The sequence below is a fragment of the Rhinolophus hipposideros genome, assembly GCF_964194185.1.
Source record: "Rhinolophus hipposideros genome assembly, chromosome: 22".
In the NCBI taxonomy this organism is placed as follows: domain Eukaryota; kingdom Metazoa; phylum Chordata; class Mammalia; order Chiroptera; family Rhinolophidae; genus Rhinolophus; species Rhinolophus hipposideros.
In genome coordinates this window covers 23942067-23959247 of record NC_138068.1, presented here as the reverse complement: position 1 = coordinate 23959247, position 17181 = coordinate 23942067, and the positions used below count along the sequence as shown (strand labels likewise).

Sequence of the window (17181 nt, the reverse complement as noted above, 5' to 3'; positions counted from 1 at the left end):
CATTTTCCTAAATAAATGAATGAATACTTCACTGAGGACAATGATGACTACTACCCTGTTTCCCCAAAAATAAGACCTAGCTGGACAATCAGCTGTAATGCGTCTTTTGGAGCAAAAATTAATATAAGACCCTGTCTTCTATTATATTATATAAGATCCAGTCTTATAGTAAAATAAGACCGGGTCTTACATTAATTTTTGTTCCAAAAGACGCATTAGAGCTGATTTTCCGGCTAGGTCTTATTTTCGGGGAAACACAGTAGATGATGGATTTCGAAATAAAATGTGTCATTCAATCACCTGGCTCTTGTATTCTAAAATCCTTTCATTAAAGACAACTCTCTCTTCTTAGTGTTTAAAACATCCTATCAAATAGACTTATTGGGGTTATCACTTTGTGAGGTATATAAATGTCTAATCACTATGTTGCTTTGTACACCTGAAACTAAAAAAAAATATTGGTCAAAACAAATCCCATCAAAAGTTCAACATTCTCCAGAAAATAAGAAAGTGGGGGGGGGGAAACACCAACTCATTGGAATGTGTCAAAGTGGCATGGAAACCAATTAAAAGACCTTCCAATGGCTAAAACTGGAATGATTTGAGCAACATAATATAGTGTTATTGGATTATGCTAAGGTCTGAATGTTTATGTCCCCCCCAAAAAATTAACGTTAAGATCCTAACATTAGAAGGTGGGGGGCCTTTGGAAGGTTCGTAGGTCATGAGGGTAGAGCCCCATAAATGGGATTAGTGCCCTTATAAAGAGATCCCATAGAGCTCCCTAGCCCCTTCTGCCATATGAGGATACAATGAGAAATCTACAGCCCAAAAGAGGGCCCTCACCCAACCATGCTGCCACCCTGATCTCAGACTTCCAGCCTCCAGAGCTGTGAGCAATAAATTTCTGTTGTTTATAAGTCATCCAGTTTGTGATATTTCATTACAGCAGCCTGAATAGACTAAGACAGATTATAACCTCAAATATAAAATATATATCTGAGTCCATATTGATATAACTAAATAATTGAATAAATTAATAAGTAGTGGAAAACAAAAATATCTCCTGTTCATTAAAGTCTGAAATAATTTATATAGTTACTCCACCCTAAAGGAAGGGAAGCCTAACTCCCTACTTCTGAAATGCAGGCTACACATGGTGACTCTCTTCCAAAGAGGACAGAATGGAAAGGAAGAAAAAGAGTAACTTTACAGTGGGAAAACCTGGCAGATGCAATTAAGTCAGGTGGTCAAACGTTCATCAACAGTCACAGATCAACATCAATTGTCATAAATCATGTCAACAGTATGCACCCTTGATATAATGCGATGAAAACGCCACTTTTTCTCTGTAACCTTTCTTCCCCAAACCTATAACTGAAGCCTAATTTTGATTAAAAGAAAAAGACAAATTGCAATAGAGAGACATTCTATTATATACCTGACCAGTACTCCTCCAAACCGTCAAGGTCATCAAAAACCAGGAAAGTCTGAGAAGCTGTCACAGCTGACAAGTGCCTAAAGAGACATGAGGATTAAATGTAATGTGGGACCCTGAACGGAATCCTGGAACAGAAAAGAACATTAGATAAAAACTAAGGAAATCTGTTATGGACCAAATGTTTGTTGCCCTCCAGAATTCATATGGTGAAATCTAATCCCCAATGTGATGGTATTTGGAGGCTGGGTCTTTAAGGGGGAATTAGGTCATGAGGGTGGAGCCCTCATGAGTGGAATTTGTGCCCTTATAAGAAGAGGCCGGAGAGCTGGCTCACCCCTTCCACAATGTGAGGATGCAAGGAGAAGTCGGGAGTCTGCAACCCAGAAGAGGGTTCTTATCAGAACCAGACGATACTGGCACCCTGATCTCAGACTTCCAGCCGCCAGAACTGCAAGAAATACGTTTCTCTTGTGTATAAGCTACCCAATTTATGGTGTTTTGTTATAGCAACCCCAACCAGCCTAAAACAAAATCTGAATAAACTATGGACTTTTGTTAATAATACTGTAACGAAGGTACCACATTAATTGTAACGAAGGTACCACACTAATGTAATAATAGGGGAAACTGTGTGCAGAGGTATGTGGAAAGTCTCTGTATTATCTCAATTTTTCTGTAAATCTAAAGCTGTTCAAAGTAATTAAGTCTATTAAAGAAATTTCATCATCTTATCCTCGGCTGGATCTCTGCCTCTTGCACCCGCTTGGGGATCAAACCTGTGGTGGGGAGACGTCTGTGTTTATGTACCCAGGCTTTACGTCAGTTCTCAGGTCTGACGTTTCCTTCTCTTTCTTCCTCTGCCCTCTTCCAGAGCTCACCCTAGCCCAGGGACTCAGAGATCCCAGAGGAAGCTGCTGCTCAGTCCCCTATGACATTCATCCTAAACTTGTCCAATTAAAGCCCAGGTCAGACCTCGTGGGACCAGAGAACTTTGCGTTACCCAGGTGAGACGAGGTGAGGTATTTTTGAGGACCTAACTGTAGGGCATTTAATACATGTCCTGAGCCTAAAGAGTCCCAGGTAGAGGACATTTCAAAGAGCATAATGGATGCTGTGATGTAGCAGACTGCAGAAGATGGCTCTCAGCTGCCCTCTTTGGCCTCAGCTGAGGAGAACCACCTTGCCCAAGGTCATGCCTTTAACATGCCACATCCAACGGCTCATCACCATGATGCTATAAAGACCTAGCTCTCTCACTCCAGCTCAGGACAAATCTGAAGAAACATCCTAGCACCAGAGCTCCATAGGAGGTCAACTGAGATCTCCATTAGAACTTCTTCGCAACTCTACTTCTCCTTTTATACCAATCCTGCTTTCTTCTCCTCCCATCCACAGATATTGACCCTAAAACTACTCCCTAAAAATTGACCTGCTTGTTAATCTTCATCTCAGAGTCTGTTTCCCAGGGAACCCAAGCTAGAGGCTCTGCTTGGTACCAGAAAATGTGGAGCTCCCTTTGTCTCTAGGAGCCAAGACAGTTATGAAAAGATGGATTGTGTATACTACCATATACCATAAGCCAAATAGTCTTCTTATACTAAAATCAATGAGAACCCACAAAAGTATTTATGTAAGAGTTGGGTGTAAGCAGATCTGTGTTGTAAAACACCACTCTGGCTGGAGTAGGAGGAATTTTACAGAGGGCAAAAGGAGATGGAGTAACCTAGTTAGGAGGCAATTGTTTTCATTTGGATAGGAGATGGAGAAATAGATTCAAGAAGTATTGAGGCGGTAAAATTAACAGGGCCTAGTAGAGAAATGAGGGAGGGTCTATAACATGAGTCCCTTCTTGGTTTGACCAAATGGGTAGATGATGTACCACATACTGAGCAAGGTGTGGTGACAGACGAGAATGTCTCAGTCGACATTATGAACTCAGTTCTGAATATTTGAAGTATACAGATGAAGAGTTCAAGGTCAAAAGATACAGAGGGTGCCAAAAAAATGTATACACATTTTAAGAAAGGAAAAAATGTATTAAAATTGTAATACTCAATATATACATAACAAAAGATGAATACAAGTCATGTGTATACATTCTTTTTTGGCACCCCAGGTATATAAGTCTGGGTGATGGATTCGAGATTGCTCAGCTACTAGGAAATGGATTCAGGATTTGAACCTAAATTGTATCTGTATCTAAAGCATGTGGTCTTGCCACTGAAAATTCCACCCTCTGAACAGTTTCAAGTTCACTGTAAAGAGTGCTGGAGGTAGAGAAGAATAGGATGGTGAAGGCTGGAGGGAAAAGCCTGTCCAGTTCTCAGCAGGAGCCATAGATGGGCCTCCCAGCATGCAATTCATCATTCCAGAATCATGAGATAGGATGGTGATATCATAGGGGGAGGGAGAGTCTTGTCATCTCATAGAGGATGTTTGGGCTCTGCTCTGCATTCTTTTTTTGTTCTAATACCTCTCCTAGCCTTGATATCCAGACAGTCCATGAAGGGAAGTTAGGTCACAAGGAAGTAATGGGAAACAGCTGTAGTAGTCAGTGCCTGGCTATGCATGCTTGGACATTAAAGGGCCACCAGCTGAATGTGGGCCTAGAGTCCCTGGACACAACCTAAGTGCTTGGGTAGCATTTATTCCAGAGGTTGGAGAGAAGGAGGCCAACAAGCTGGTTCCTCCCTCTTTCTGAGAGTGTTTCTTCTGCCCCTCCACTCCCTTCCTCCAGAGCTGGCCTCAGACCCAGCACAGACAGGAGGGGCAGCCCTCACCTTCCGAGGTGTGTTCCTATGTGTGTTGCTTTCCCTCTTGGCACGTGTACTCCATAGCCCCACCTTCCTGCAGGTACCTTCTATCCTCTAAAGCATAAATCATCACCATCTCCAAAATTCTAACCTCTTTCCCAGATAAACACAATTCCTCTACTACAGGAAAAAGAAAGGAGGCGCTTCCTGTATTGGGATCCCCAGCAAAGACAGGAGCTCACAGCAGACATCCTCTGACACCTACAGAATGGGCAAAAGAGTTTTCCTATAAAGTTCAACTCCATTGCCAAGATGAAGCCATAGAGATCCAGCCTCCTCCCTGCAGCTGTGCAGCTCAGTGAGGCCCAGATGTCAGGCTTACGCAGGAGCTGGACACACACCTGCCCATCACAAGGTTCCAGAAACCCCTAGCCCAGACCATGCCTCTAGGGGTCCTAGACAGGCAAGGGCTATGGAGTAAGGGAGAACCTCTGAGATGGGATGAGCTTGGGAAGGAGCACAAGTCTGCAGGGGCCCAGCTCCTCACATCTGGAACCCCCGGACATTTCCAGCAGCACCTTCTCAGCTTGTAGCAACCTTGTCTATCCGGTTCATAATCATGAAGAAAAAGTGTCAGTCTCACAGCCTCTCCTCTCATCATAATATGCTTCCTCTGACATCATGGAGGCAGGAATTGTCCTCTCTCCTCAGAGCACAGAGTACCAGGCCTCTCCAGGACCGCATTTGGACAGAGCAGATTTCAGGGGCCACCAGGATGCATTCTTGCCTGCCCATCCCGCCCACCTCTGCCATCCCTGGTACTGCTTCTGCTGCTAAGACTTCCAGGTGAGTGGGAACTCAGAGGTGCGTGCTAGGGACTCCCTTCTGCCTGTTTACTGCGTTCTCCCAACCTGTTCCCCTAGAATTTCTTCTGGGAAGGTTTTGTCTGTTCCATCCCAGAACAAGTAGAATTTAGTGAAATAGATAGGGATGGCCCCCAACTCACAAAGTCTCCCAGGGTCTATGTTCCACACCCTTTTGTGCAGGAGATGGACTCACCCCGTGGTCACAGGGCTGAACACAGCACAAATCACAGCTCTCAAATCCCAGCCCCTGGGAACACAGCATCTGTCTTTTAAATTTATTACCACCACACAAATACTACCTGCTCAACAGAGAAAAATATTTTGGAAAATATGACATTATAAAGCAAGACAAGAATCCACAATGCCTTCATCCAGAGATAATCACTGTTAAAAATTTGCAGAAGTTTGAGTGTTCATGGAACATTGGCCAGAAGTGATCACCAGAGGTCTCTTTGGGTTAGGGATGGAGCTGAGCCCCGCTGGCTCCCCAGCAGAACTGCATGGTTCTGCCTCTACTTGCTGAAAAAGCTAAAGGGGCATGTGAAATCCTTTCCCCTAGGCCATTGGTCCGTGATGATAGAAGTTTTGAGTCCCAATTGCCACAGCAGATGTTTGAGGTGTTTAGAGTAGATGAAAGGGAAGCAAGATCATTATCTAAATATGAGGAAGGAGGAGGAAGTCTTGAATGTTTGAGGGAAGAATACAATATATGAGACATCCAAGCCCACTGGAGAATTTTAGCAAACATTTAAAGGAGAATTCGCATCAATTTTATGCAATGTTTGCTTACTTGTTTAATGAGGCCATTATTACCTTGATAGCAAAACCAGTTAAAGACTACAAAAAAATATATATATCTACAGACCAGTGTCTCTCATGAATTTAGATGAAAAATCTTCAACGAAATACTGGTAAATATAATTTAATAATGTGTAAAATTATATAGACTAAGTAGTATTTACTCCAGGCATGCAAAGCTGTTTCATTTGAAAATCAATCATTATAATTCATCACATCAACAGGTTAAAGGAGAAAATTACATTATCATATCAATTGATGCAGGAAAAGCATATGATAAAATCCAACACCCATTCATGATGGAAATATTCAGCAAACTAGAAACAGCAGGGAACTTCCTCAACTTCATAAAGAACGTTTACAGAAAACCTATGGCTATCATTATACTTAACGGTGAAAGACAATGTTTTCTCCGTAAGGAACAAAGGATGCCCATTCTCAATTATTATTCAACAACAGTACTTCAAGTTGTAGGAGAGAGAAAGAGGAGGAGGAAGGAAGGAAGGAAGGAAGGAAGGAAGGAAGGAAGGAAGGAAGGAAGGAAGGAAGGAAGGAAGGAAGGAAGGAAAGAAGGAAGAAAGGAAGGAAGGAAGGAAGGAAGGAAGGAAGGAAGGAAGGAAGGAAGGAAGGAGGAAGGAAGGTAGGAAGGAAGGAAAGAAGAAAAGAAGGAAGGAAGGAAATGAGGGAGGGAATATCAATAAGAGAGAAAGAAATAAAACTGCCTGAAAACATTTATCTATAAAGATACACGTTCTCCGACGTTCATTGCAGTTTTATTTACAGTGGCCAAGACATGGAAACAACCAAAGTGTCCTTCGATAGATGATTGGATAAAGAAGTTGTGTTTTATATACACAATGGAATACTATTCTGCCATACGAAAAGATGAAATAGTGCCATTTGCAACAACATGGATGGATTTTGAGATTATTATGCTAAGCGAAATAAGTCAGACAGAAAAAGTCGAGAACCATATAAGTTCACTGACATGTGGGATATAAAACTGAAAACAACAAAGGAACAAGACAAACAAATAAAGAAACAAAAACTCATAGACACAAACAATAGTTCAGAGGTTAGCAGAAGGTAAAGGGGAACAGGGGTGGTAAATGAGGGTAACAGGATCAAATATATGGTGATAAAAGAAGATTAACTCTGGGTGGTGAACACACAATGTGATATTATAGATGATGTATTACAGAATTGTACACCTGAAAACTATGTAACTTTAATAACCATTGTCACCCCATTAAACTTTAGTTAAAAAAAAATCTCTGAGCCTCAATTTTCTCATCAACATGGAGATAACAATACCCATCTCCTAGGACTACGGTGAGGAGCACACAAGATTGTGTGAGATAATTAAATGACTGAGACTACTCCTCCTTTTTCTCGATAAGCCCAGCCCAGGCAGTGTGAGATGTCTGTGTGTTTGCCTGGGCTCCTGCCTCAAGTTTCCGTGCCAGGCAGGCACAGGGCAGCAGGAACAGTTGTCACCAATGATAGGAAAGGAAGAGCCGGGACTATAAACTCCCATGCCCTCTCATGGCTCTTTTTGCTCACCTTCCTTTAGTGGCTCTCCTCCTAGGCCACAAGGTGCTGCTGTGATGGTGGCCCCAAATCTCCATTCTGCAGGAAGCAGGTTGCCTGACTGTGTATAAGTTGAGAGAAGGCCCAGAAAGGTAAGACAAGGTGATGACTACAGCCTGGTCTGGGAGCAGGCTAAGGTCAGGAGAAGGAGTCAGTCAAAGAAGGGCACACCAGGTCACATGGTGCCAATGGTCATCTGGAGGTAAGAGATGACCTTCCCCAGGCATTTCCTGGAATCCTCTAAGAAGCTCCATCTCAGGTATGATAACCAGGGAAATGGGACTTGATCAAGAGTTTGCAAACAATATCTGAGAGACATTACAGGGGATTAGGGCAAGTGTCTGATCTCACAGATCTGAATATCAACCCCTTACATCTCCCCAGGCTGAACACAGATGCTGGCATGTATAGACCCTCTGGAAACCTACACTCACTGACTGAGTAGACACATGGACGTCTTTCCGCAAAGCTGCTCCCTCCCATGCAGTGTGGTAAGTTCAGTCTCTGCTAGCTCCTTTCTTGCTGAGGAACTCAGCCGGAGAAAAGGAGCAATGGAAGCCTGGGGACATCTGCTTTCTGGCCACCTGCCTCCCACACTCCTTTCCACTCAACAGAGCCTCCAAGGAGGGGGTCTCAGGACAGGACCTGGAGCAGCTAACAGGAGACCTCGTGGGGCTCATCCCACCTCCTTAGGATGGAGAACAAAGGGTCCTGAATCCCACTCTTATGACTAACTTCTCATGAGCTCTACACATCTCCCTCTCAGCCTACGCCCTAACATCAGCTTAGAAGGTTTGTTGTTTTTAATCTGTATAATGGGAAGTGATGTTTTATATTATCCTACATTCTTCCCAATCCTGCTTTTAGAGTATAAATGCTCTAGCATGCTGAATTAGTTTTCTATTGCTGCATTAAAAAATTACCTCACAACTTAATGGCTTGAAACAACAAATATTTCCTCACAGTTTATCTGGGTCAGGAACATGAGTGTTGCTTAACTGGGTCCTCTGGCTCAGGTCTCATGAAGACCGCAGTCAGGATGCCAGCCGCAGATACCATCATCTCAGGGCTTGACTGGGCTTCCGGATCTGCTTCTAAACTCACTTCAGTGGATGTTGACAGGACTCAGGTCTTTGCTATCCATTGACTGAAGACATCAGCTCCCTGCCTCATGGATCTCTCCATAGGGCAGCTCTCAAGATGACAGCTGATTTTCCTCAGAATAAGTGAGAGAGAATGAGCAAGACAAGAGTCACAGACTTTTTGAGACCTAATTTTGGAAGTGACTCCCCATGACTTTTGCTGTATTCTAGTCATTTAGAATTGAGTCACTGGGTGCAGCCCACACATGAGGGAGAGAGATTGCAAAAAGATGTGAATTCCTGGCGGCAGGATCACTGAGAGCCATCTTGAAGACTGTCTACTACCTATGCCAAAAATACTGACATGATCCTTGATTCTCTTTTCCCTTATACTCCACATCCAAGTCATACTCCACATCTTATCATCGCTATGTTCAAAATAGACCCAGAGTATGACAACTTCCCACAATCTCCGAGGTTAAGACCTTGGTCTAAGTCATTGCGGTCACTCACCTGGATTGTTGGAACAGTCCCCTAACTCTGGTATCCTTGTTTCCACCGTTACACGCCTCAGGCTGTCATTCCTAGAGCAGCAAGAAGGATCACTTCACTCTTCAAAGCCACCAGTGCCCTCCTATCTCCACGTAAAGCCAAGAGGAGTCTGTGATGACCTAGGACCCCGTACCCAAGTTGCCCTCACTGCTCTGACTTCATCTCCTGCCACTTTCTCACTTACACCCTGGGCTCAGGCCACAATGGGCCCTTGACCTTCAAAGTCCTCCCTCAGGAACTTTGCTGTTCTCTCTTCCTGGAACCCTTTTCTCCAGGTGTCTGCATAGCTCACTTTTTCACTTTTTTCAAGTCTCTACCCAAACATCATGCTATTTTTTAAAAGACTCCCAACTGTCCTATATAAAACAGTAGCCCCCAAGCCTAGCATTCCCATTCTCTTTATTACATGTCCCCACTCACATGCATGTTAGCTCCTTGGGGACAAAGATGTTGCCTCTTTTTTCACTGTTATTTCCCCAGTGTATAAAACAGTGGCTGTAACCAACCAGATACTTAATAAAAACTTGCTGTGTGAATGACTGCATGCTTCATTCAAGACTTTGGTTACTGTTTCCAATGTAAAACAGTTGGAATTCAAACATCCTTCTCCACCAGTCAGCTGGATCTGGCATTCAAAGCCTTAGCTCTAACAGTCTACGGCCTTGGCTTTGAGCTTAAAAGACCCACACAGGAACTTCGCCTTCTCGTCTCAGCTGTGTCTACCTCACTCTTAGTAATGTCACCTTAGTCTCAGGGTCTAATTCTAATGGAGTTTGGGGGAGTAGTCTGTATATACATTAAATGGGAATGTTTGGTGGGGGCCTTCTGTGTTAATATCCCCAAACCATAACCCATCCCACAGGCATTAGTTTCCTGCCCTTTCCTTTCTATGAGACCTACTAAACTCACCAAACAGCCAGGCACCAACAATAGAGACACCAAGAAATCTGCCTCTTTGTCCCCCAGTAACACTCATCCAGGGGAGCTTTCAATACTAAAGCAGAGTCCCGCCCCAACCAAGTAAGGTCAAAGATGAGGTGGTTATGAGGCCACCAGTGTGTCTTAGTTAACGAGTGTCACATGTCCGAGGTGTGAAGGAATGGAGGAGCCCCAAGAAGGAAGGGACAGCTGTGGCATCCAAAAAAGGTAATGCTATCGCTTCTGGGGAGATCACAAGGGGAATGACACCTGGGGTCACTGCACACACACTTACCACGAATCCACTAGACATTCCCTCCTAGGGGTGTTCTAGTTACTGTGGCTACATAACAAAATACCCCAAAACCTAGGGGAGATAAAAAACCATTTCTTTATGATCACTGATACTTTGGGTCAAGAATTCAGACAGGGCACAAGAAGGGCTAGTCTCTGCTGTATGTTGTCTGGGGCCTCAGTTGGAAAGAGGTGACAATTTCTGGGGACTGGAATCACCTGGAAACTTCTTCACTTGTATGTGTAGTAAGTGATGCTATTACTGGCACCTTAGCTGGGCTTTCAGCTACAAGCTGTACATGTGTCCTTTGCATGAGGTCTCTGCGTATGTGTTAGCTCGGGCTTCCTCATAGCATGGTGGCAAGATTCCAGAAATGAGCATCCCACGGGAGCAAGGGAGACATACTGGGTAGTTTTGTGGTCCAGTGTCCGAAGTCACATCATATCACCTGTGTTGTCGTCACAAGCCTGTCCAGATTTGGGGGAAGGGAAGATATACCCACTTTTCCATGGGAGGTATGTCAAAGACCAAGAGAGAAGGGGGATTTTGCTGCGTTCAGCTCTGGAAAATAGAACCTGTCACTGTTGAAAAGAAGGAGTGTGTTGAAATGATGGATGCTGAAGGGAACACTCTGTTCAGTTCCTTCGGTTCCTTGTCAAGAGCCCCACATAGAATCTCCCTGGGGGAAAGGGGTAACTAAAATAATAAAGTCTTAAGGGAACTTGTCATGTGACAGAACAATCTAACCCTATGTCTGACTCCTCTTTCATTCTGCCCCTTCTCTTCACCACTATACAATCAGCCATTGGGTCAGGAGCAGCAGGGAAACTGAGTCACAGAAGCCCGTGTCTGGCATGCAGCCCATAGAAGGGAAAAGCTCATGGTTGACAGACTCTGGACACAATCTTGTGTGCTGACTGCATCTGCTCAGAAGAAAAGAGGAGGCACATCCTGATGTGGGAGTTTCTCCTGCTCATCTATTCCCTTCTTCCCAGAGCTGGCCCCGGACCAAGGCAGACAGAAGAGGTACCCCTGCTCTTCCCAACTGTGTTTCTGGGTATGTTGCTCTCCCTGCAGGATGAGCATGCTAAGGCCCCTCCCCGTCCACAGGCCTCTTCCATCCTCTAAAACAGAAGCTGTCCTCCCCTTCCAAAGATGAAACTTGTTATTCACCCAAAGCCACTTCCCCAACAACTGCACTCTCAAAGCCAAGGGTGCCCATAAGCCATGGCTCATTCTTACCACTGATACCTCTGGAGTGGGGAGTCCAGGCTTCTCCAAGACAACATTCAGACAGAGCAGGCTCCAGAGTCTACCACGATGCTAGTCCCTGCCCTCCAGCCCCGACTACCCTCTGCCATCCTTGCCGCTGCCTCTGCTGCTGGGACTCACAGGTGAGCACCATGCCCTCAGGTACCACTGTGCGGAGATGCTCACTTGGGTTTGACAAAGGTATCGTTTACCCATTGCCAGTGGGATGGATGAATCTCCAGGGCTTCTTTCTTCACTGCCTCTTCTTCTTTAAGACATTATTCTAAATATTGTCTTTTTAAAAATATCTCCTAAACAAATTCCCCCCAGAATTCTTCTTACATGGAGTGGAGTCCTTTCTTCTTTCATCCAGGTCATTACAGGATTTACCCCACCCAGGCATTTCTCAGTGACAGGCTTCTCCTCATCTTCCAGGAAAAATGATGGATCATTCCCATTTTCCATGTCTGCTATGGGTTTTTTAATGAAGGCACTGGCTTGCAAGGACACTGAGTGAGAGCCATAAAGGCCATTTTAGAGGGACTATTTATATATGCTTATATTTGATTTGTAATATTGGATACGCTGAGACCTGCGTTCATTTTTTTCTAGCTATACTATTATGGACGTTAGCATTTGCCTTCTGGTTTAAACGTGCATTTCACAGGTTTACTAGGGTTGTTAAACATCTTTTCATAGATTTGCTTCTTCTCCTGTGACTACCTTGTTTGTGGGCTTTGCAAGGCTATCTGCCTGTCTCTCTCGTCTCTGTATCCCTCTCAGCACCCAGTCTAGCAATTTGTCCATCCCAGTAGCTAATACATGATGTGGAAAGAAAGAGTTCATGAAACATCAACTTCAATCTGGACCAGGAGGGCCACAGCATGGGACTGGGAGCTGACTTGTATTTCCCTCCAGGAGGGGAAGATGAGAAGGAGCTGCAGGTGATTCAGCCTGAGAAGTTAGTGTCAGTCGCAGCTGGAGAGACGGCCACTCTGCCCTGCACCGTGACCTCCCTGCTCCCTATTGGTGGTTCAGAGGGACAGGGCCAGGCCAAGAGCTAATCTCCACTTCCAAAGGAGGCAATTTCCCCCCAGTAACAAGAGTTTCACACTCCTCAACGAGAAACAACACAGACTTTTCCATCCGCATCAATACTATCACCCCAGGAGACACCGGTACCTACTACTGTGTGAGGTTCCGGAAAGGAGACCCTGATGAGGTGGAGTTTAAGTCTGCAGCAGGCACCAGGGTGTTGGTGCATGGTAAGCCCAGATCGCTGAAAATACACCCCACTATGATTGTTCTAAGATAATCTCAGTTTCTCAGCCCACCGCTCCCCCATGGTTAGCCTTTCCATGGACTTAACCTAACATGTCCTTCACTCTGTGCTACCCTTAACTATAGATTCACATAGGTGCCCCTAGAATTAACTTCTTCCTCATCTCAGAGCTTCCCTACATCCACTCACTTTCAGTGCTGCCTACCAGTCTCTTAAGCACAGTGGGAAATCTGGCTACTCTGGGAGCCCAGGACGCTCTGCAAGGTGGTCTCAGGTCCTCCCCACCTACACAGAGCACATACCCAGTTCTGCTCTTCTGTTGCCAGGTAAGACTGGGAGCAGGAAGTCCACAGGCCATGTCACCAGGTAAGAAGGTACAAGTCTTGACTCTTCAATCCCTCCAAATTGAACCTATGGTTTGGAGAACGGCTTATAGAACCTTCAGGGCACCACCAGTGTTGGTTCCCTCCAATTTCCCTCCTCTCTCCTACAAATTAGGCAATTTTGTCTGGTCTCAGAAAGTAACTGGAGAATGCATGTGGTCAGGGGGAAAATGGGGAGGGAGAGACTTCCTCTACAGGAGATCGCGTTTTTCCAATCTTCTGCATCTTTGGTCTGAATCTCAGATTTTGAAACTCAAAGGTGCATTTATTCTCTATTTCTGTAATGACAGTCTCTCTTGAGAAACATGTATTACACGTATTTGCTGTCTACTTTGGTCACAATTAAAACACACAAGGCTGAGGGGAAGGCATCCATAAAAACTGAACTGCAGAGCTCTGCAGTGACACCAACAGGCATGTTTTATAACTGTATGTCAGAAGTCTACCTCAACTCTGAATATACTCAAAAACACTGAATTGTACACTTCAGAGGGGTGAGTTTTATGCTAGGTGAATTACCTCAATAAAGCTACAAAAGAAAAGTTACAATGTAGGGATACTGTATAAAATTATTTAGGTTTTTGGGAGGGGTTGTTTTGGTTTTTTTCATAAACACCAATTTGAGTTGGGGGGGGAACTAATACATTCAACCACACAAAACACCAATTCTCTATGTGCCTTATTCTTACAAATTGCCAACTCTCTCCATTATTAAAATGTGGGAAGAGAGAAAATAACGAGTTACATGAAAACCATTTGGCACCCTCATTTTTCCCTGATGCAATTGATATCAGGTGTGGCAGGAAGAAGCAGAAAAATCATGTTGAGGGCAAGTTCATACCGTGGGATATATTACCTGGTTCTCAGAATGTAAAGCTCTGAATCTCCCGCCAATAGTTTCTATAACGCTTTAACAATGTTAGACTCGTCCACATAGAAGATTTCTTACCACTGTGCACAGAAGCAGTCAGCCCGTGTAATTTTTTTCTCCCCAAAAAGCCTCCAGCCAACTTCCCTTTACATCTGATTGGTCAGAATCTCAACTCATCCCCCAGCTCAGAGAATTACTCACCCAATCAGCAGCCAAGAGGTAGGGCTGTCATAACTGATGTGGACCACTGAAGAGCCATACTCCGGGGCTGGGGAAATGCCTAGGTATTACTGAAAACACTTGCTGAGCAGAATGGGGGTTCGGTTAGCAAGGTGGGAGGAGGATCAGGCAGGAACAATTGGCAAAACTTGTAAGGGGTCTGAGGATAAGATGGTAGTAATGTGTCAATGTTAATTTCCTGATTTGGATAGTATGTGGCCATGGAAGAGAAAGTCCTTATTTGCAGGAAATACACACAAATATTTGGAGATGGTAAGGCAACATGTCAGCAATTTATTCACAAATGTTTCTTTAAAAAATATATATCTGTCCTGTACTTGCAGATTTTCTTTAAGATTTGAATTATTTCCAATTTAGGGGGAAAAGGTAACATTCTGGTATCATGGAGAAATTTATGTCTGTTGCGAAAAAATAACCAGATACCATGTACTGAGAGCTTACTGTGTGCCAGACTCTGTTGAGTACTTACTCTATATGTGTGAACTTGTTATCTTCACAATGACTATATGAGGTATAGCTGATAACAAGCCTTATTTCACAAATGAGGAAATTGAGAAACAAAGGTTTAGTAACTTGCCTGAGGTCACAAAGCTGATAAGTAGCTGGCTGAGATTTGAACCTAGGCAGCCTGTTCAAGCTCCCTTGCTCTAAACCACCAGATGCTCTCCTTTGATGATCTTCTCCAGTCCAATGACCTTAAGTACCATTGCTAGCCCAAAGACTCCTAAATGTATTTCTCCTAATTTCTCTCCCTTGAATATTATGCCTAATTGCCTATTCAGTGGATCTACTTGGATGCCCAATAACATTTCAAAAACTGACTTTCCTCTCCTCCCCTCAAAACCTGCTCCACCCACAGACGTCCCCATTTCGATTGATAGGAACTCCATTATTCCAGGTAATGCAGCTAAAAATCTGGGAGGCATCCTGACTCCTCTCCTCTCTTACCCCACATCCTTTCTATCAGGAAATTCTGTTAACTCCACCTTAAACGTACCCAGAGTCCAACCACTTCTCTCTATCTCCACTGCCTAGATTCACCCACCATCCTCTTTCGCAATTGCTGCAATTATCTCCTCACTGGTCTCCCTGCTTCTGCCCTTGCCCTCTCGTCCATTCTCAATACAGCCAGCAAAGGATCCTTCTATTAAAACAAAAGTCAGATCCAGTCCCTCTTCTGCTCAAAACCTTACAATAGCTGCTCATATCACTGAAAATAAAAGCCTAAGTCCTTACTATGGTCCCATGGCCCCTCATCACCACCTCACCTCACCCCTCTTTCCTTGCTCTATGTTTCTTCCACAGGACTTACCATATTCTAATATAGTTCATGATTTACCGAGTTGCTGTATTTATTATCTAGTATGTATTGCATGTCTTTCCCCCTCCCCCTGCAATGTAAACTCCAAAAGAGCAGCGAGCTTGATCTTTCTTCACTGATATAACCTAAGCACCAAGAACAGTGCCTGGTACTTAGTGGGTGTTCAATACTTGTTGAATAAATGAATGACTACAGTATATAATCTCTAGTGCTGAAGAAACGAAAGAAGAAATGAAGAGAAGGATAAATAGATGCCAAGAGGCAGAAAGGGGCTACAGAGAACATTTCCTGGTTCTGCCAGCTCTAACAGCTTGTCCCATGACCTGTTACTAGAAGTCCCTAGCAACCACAATGTTTAGAAAAAGCATTCTTTTGGGAAGTCAACCATGACTACTGGACAGTAAGAAGGGGTTTATGCAATAGTTCTGGGGGTGGATCCAAGGCTCACCAATGTCTATCATTTTCCTGGCTACTGAAAGACACATTCTCTGATATGGGACATAGTCACTGGTTATCGTCGGGTTCCAGGGAAGGAAGGTAGGGAAGAAGCAGCTCTTTACTTCGGCTCCTCTAAGGGGTAGGGATAAAATTCTTCCTTGTCTCCTCGCTGGCCCCAGGCTCTCTTGCTCCTGCCCCTTCCTCTTAAGGTAGATCAGAGCACAGAGCCCCAGGCACCATGGCTGGGCCCCAATGAGACACACACCTCCACCCCCACCCTCACCCCCACCCCCCGTGTGTGGGAATGAAGATAGAACAGGAGTACGGGGTGCTGAACCCAGAGGTCAAGACAAGAGGAGACAAAGAGGGTCTGTACAAAGGACCAGGACCTTTCCCAACTTCTATTCAGATGAAGTGCACCCGACCCTCTTAAACAGACACCCTTTGTGTTTCTATTCCTGTAACCAATTTGCTGGATGTACTGGACTCAGTCAAGTTCAAGGAGAAAGCTGCTTCATTCTTCTTCATACTGCCTTTCAAATAAGTTCTACCAAGTCATCCCTCCTAATAGGTAATAACGTACCTATTATTCAGGTAACAAAAACTGCAATCTCTTATTCAGTGGGACGAGCCTCAGGTTGGGAAACTTGCGTGATCGGTGGGCTTCTTGGCCACTGCCCACCTTGCTCTTCCATTTATTGTCCTTCTCACAGCTGCCTCTGGCTTCCCCCAAGATTGGGAAAGAGGGAAGGCAGGGAGAGTTCCCTACCCATTTTTCTTTCCCCCTTCTCCCTTTAGCAACACAATGGTAAGTGGTGGGTGGAGAAGTTCAAATATAATTCTTTCAAGCCACACTTTTTTGAGTTCCTCAGTGATGTCCCCAGGGAACTCCAGGCTGCAGTTCTGAGCAACTGGCCAGCCCCTCATCCTACACTTGTCTGGGTGTGAGATAGTGAAAATTCCGGGGGACATATGTCAAGCTTGCTGAGAGTACTCTGAAACCCTTCAGTCAGCCTGAGGTGGGGTTAAACTCCTTTCCCTCCCCTAAGCATTTTCACAATCCATGCTCTAAAGAAATCCCCACTCTAACAAATCTCACA

At 44.4% G+C, this 17181-nt stretch overlaps 1 pseudogene across 1 annotated transcript; it reads left to right on the top strand.

Moving 5' to 3' along the window:
• The first annotated feature begins 4813 nt into the window (after positions 1 to 4813).
• On the top strand, positions 4814 to 16337 carry LOC308490971 (signal-regulatory protein beta-1-like; annotated as a pseudogene). The gene is made up of 4 exons: positions 4814 to 5040; positions 11555 to 11689; positions 12465 to 12811; positions 16291 to 16337. The product of its transcript is annotated as a signal-regulatory protein beta-1-like (transcript).
• The last annotated feature ends 844 nt before the right edge of the window (positions 16338 to 17181 follow it).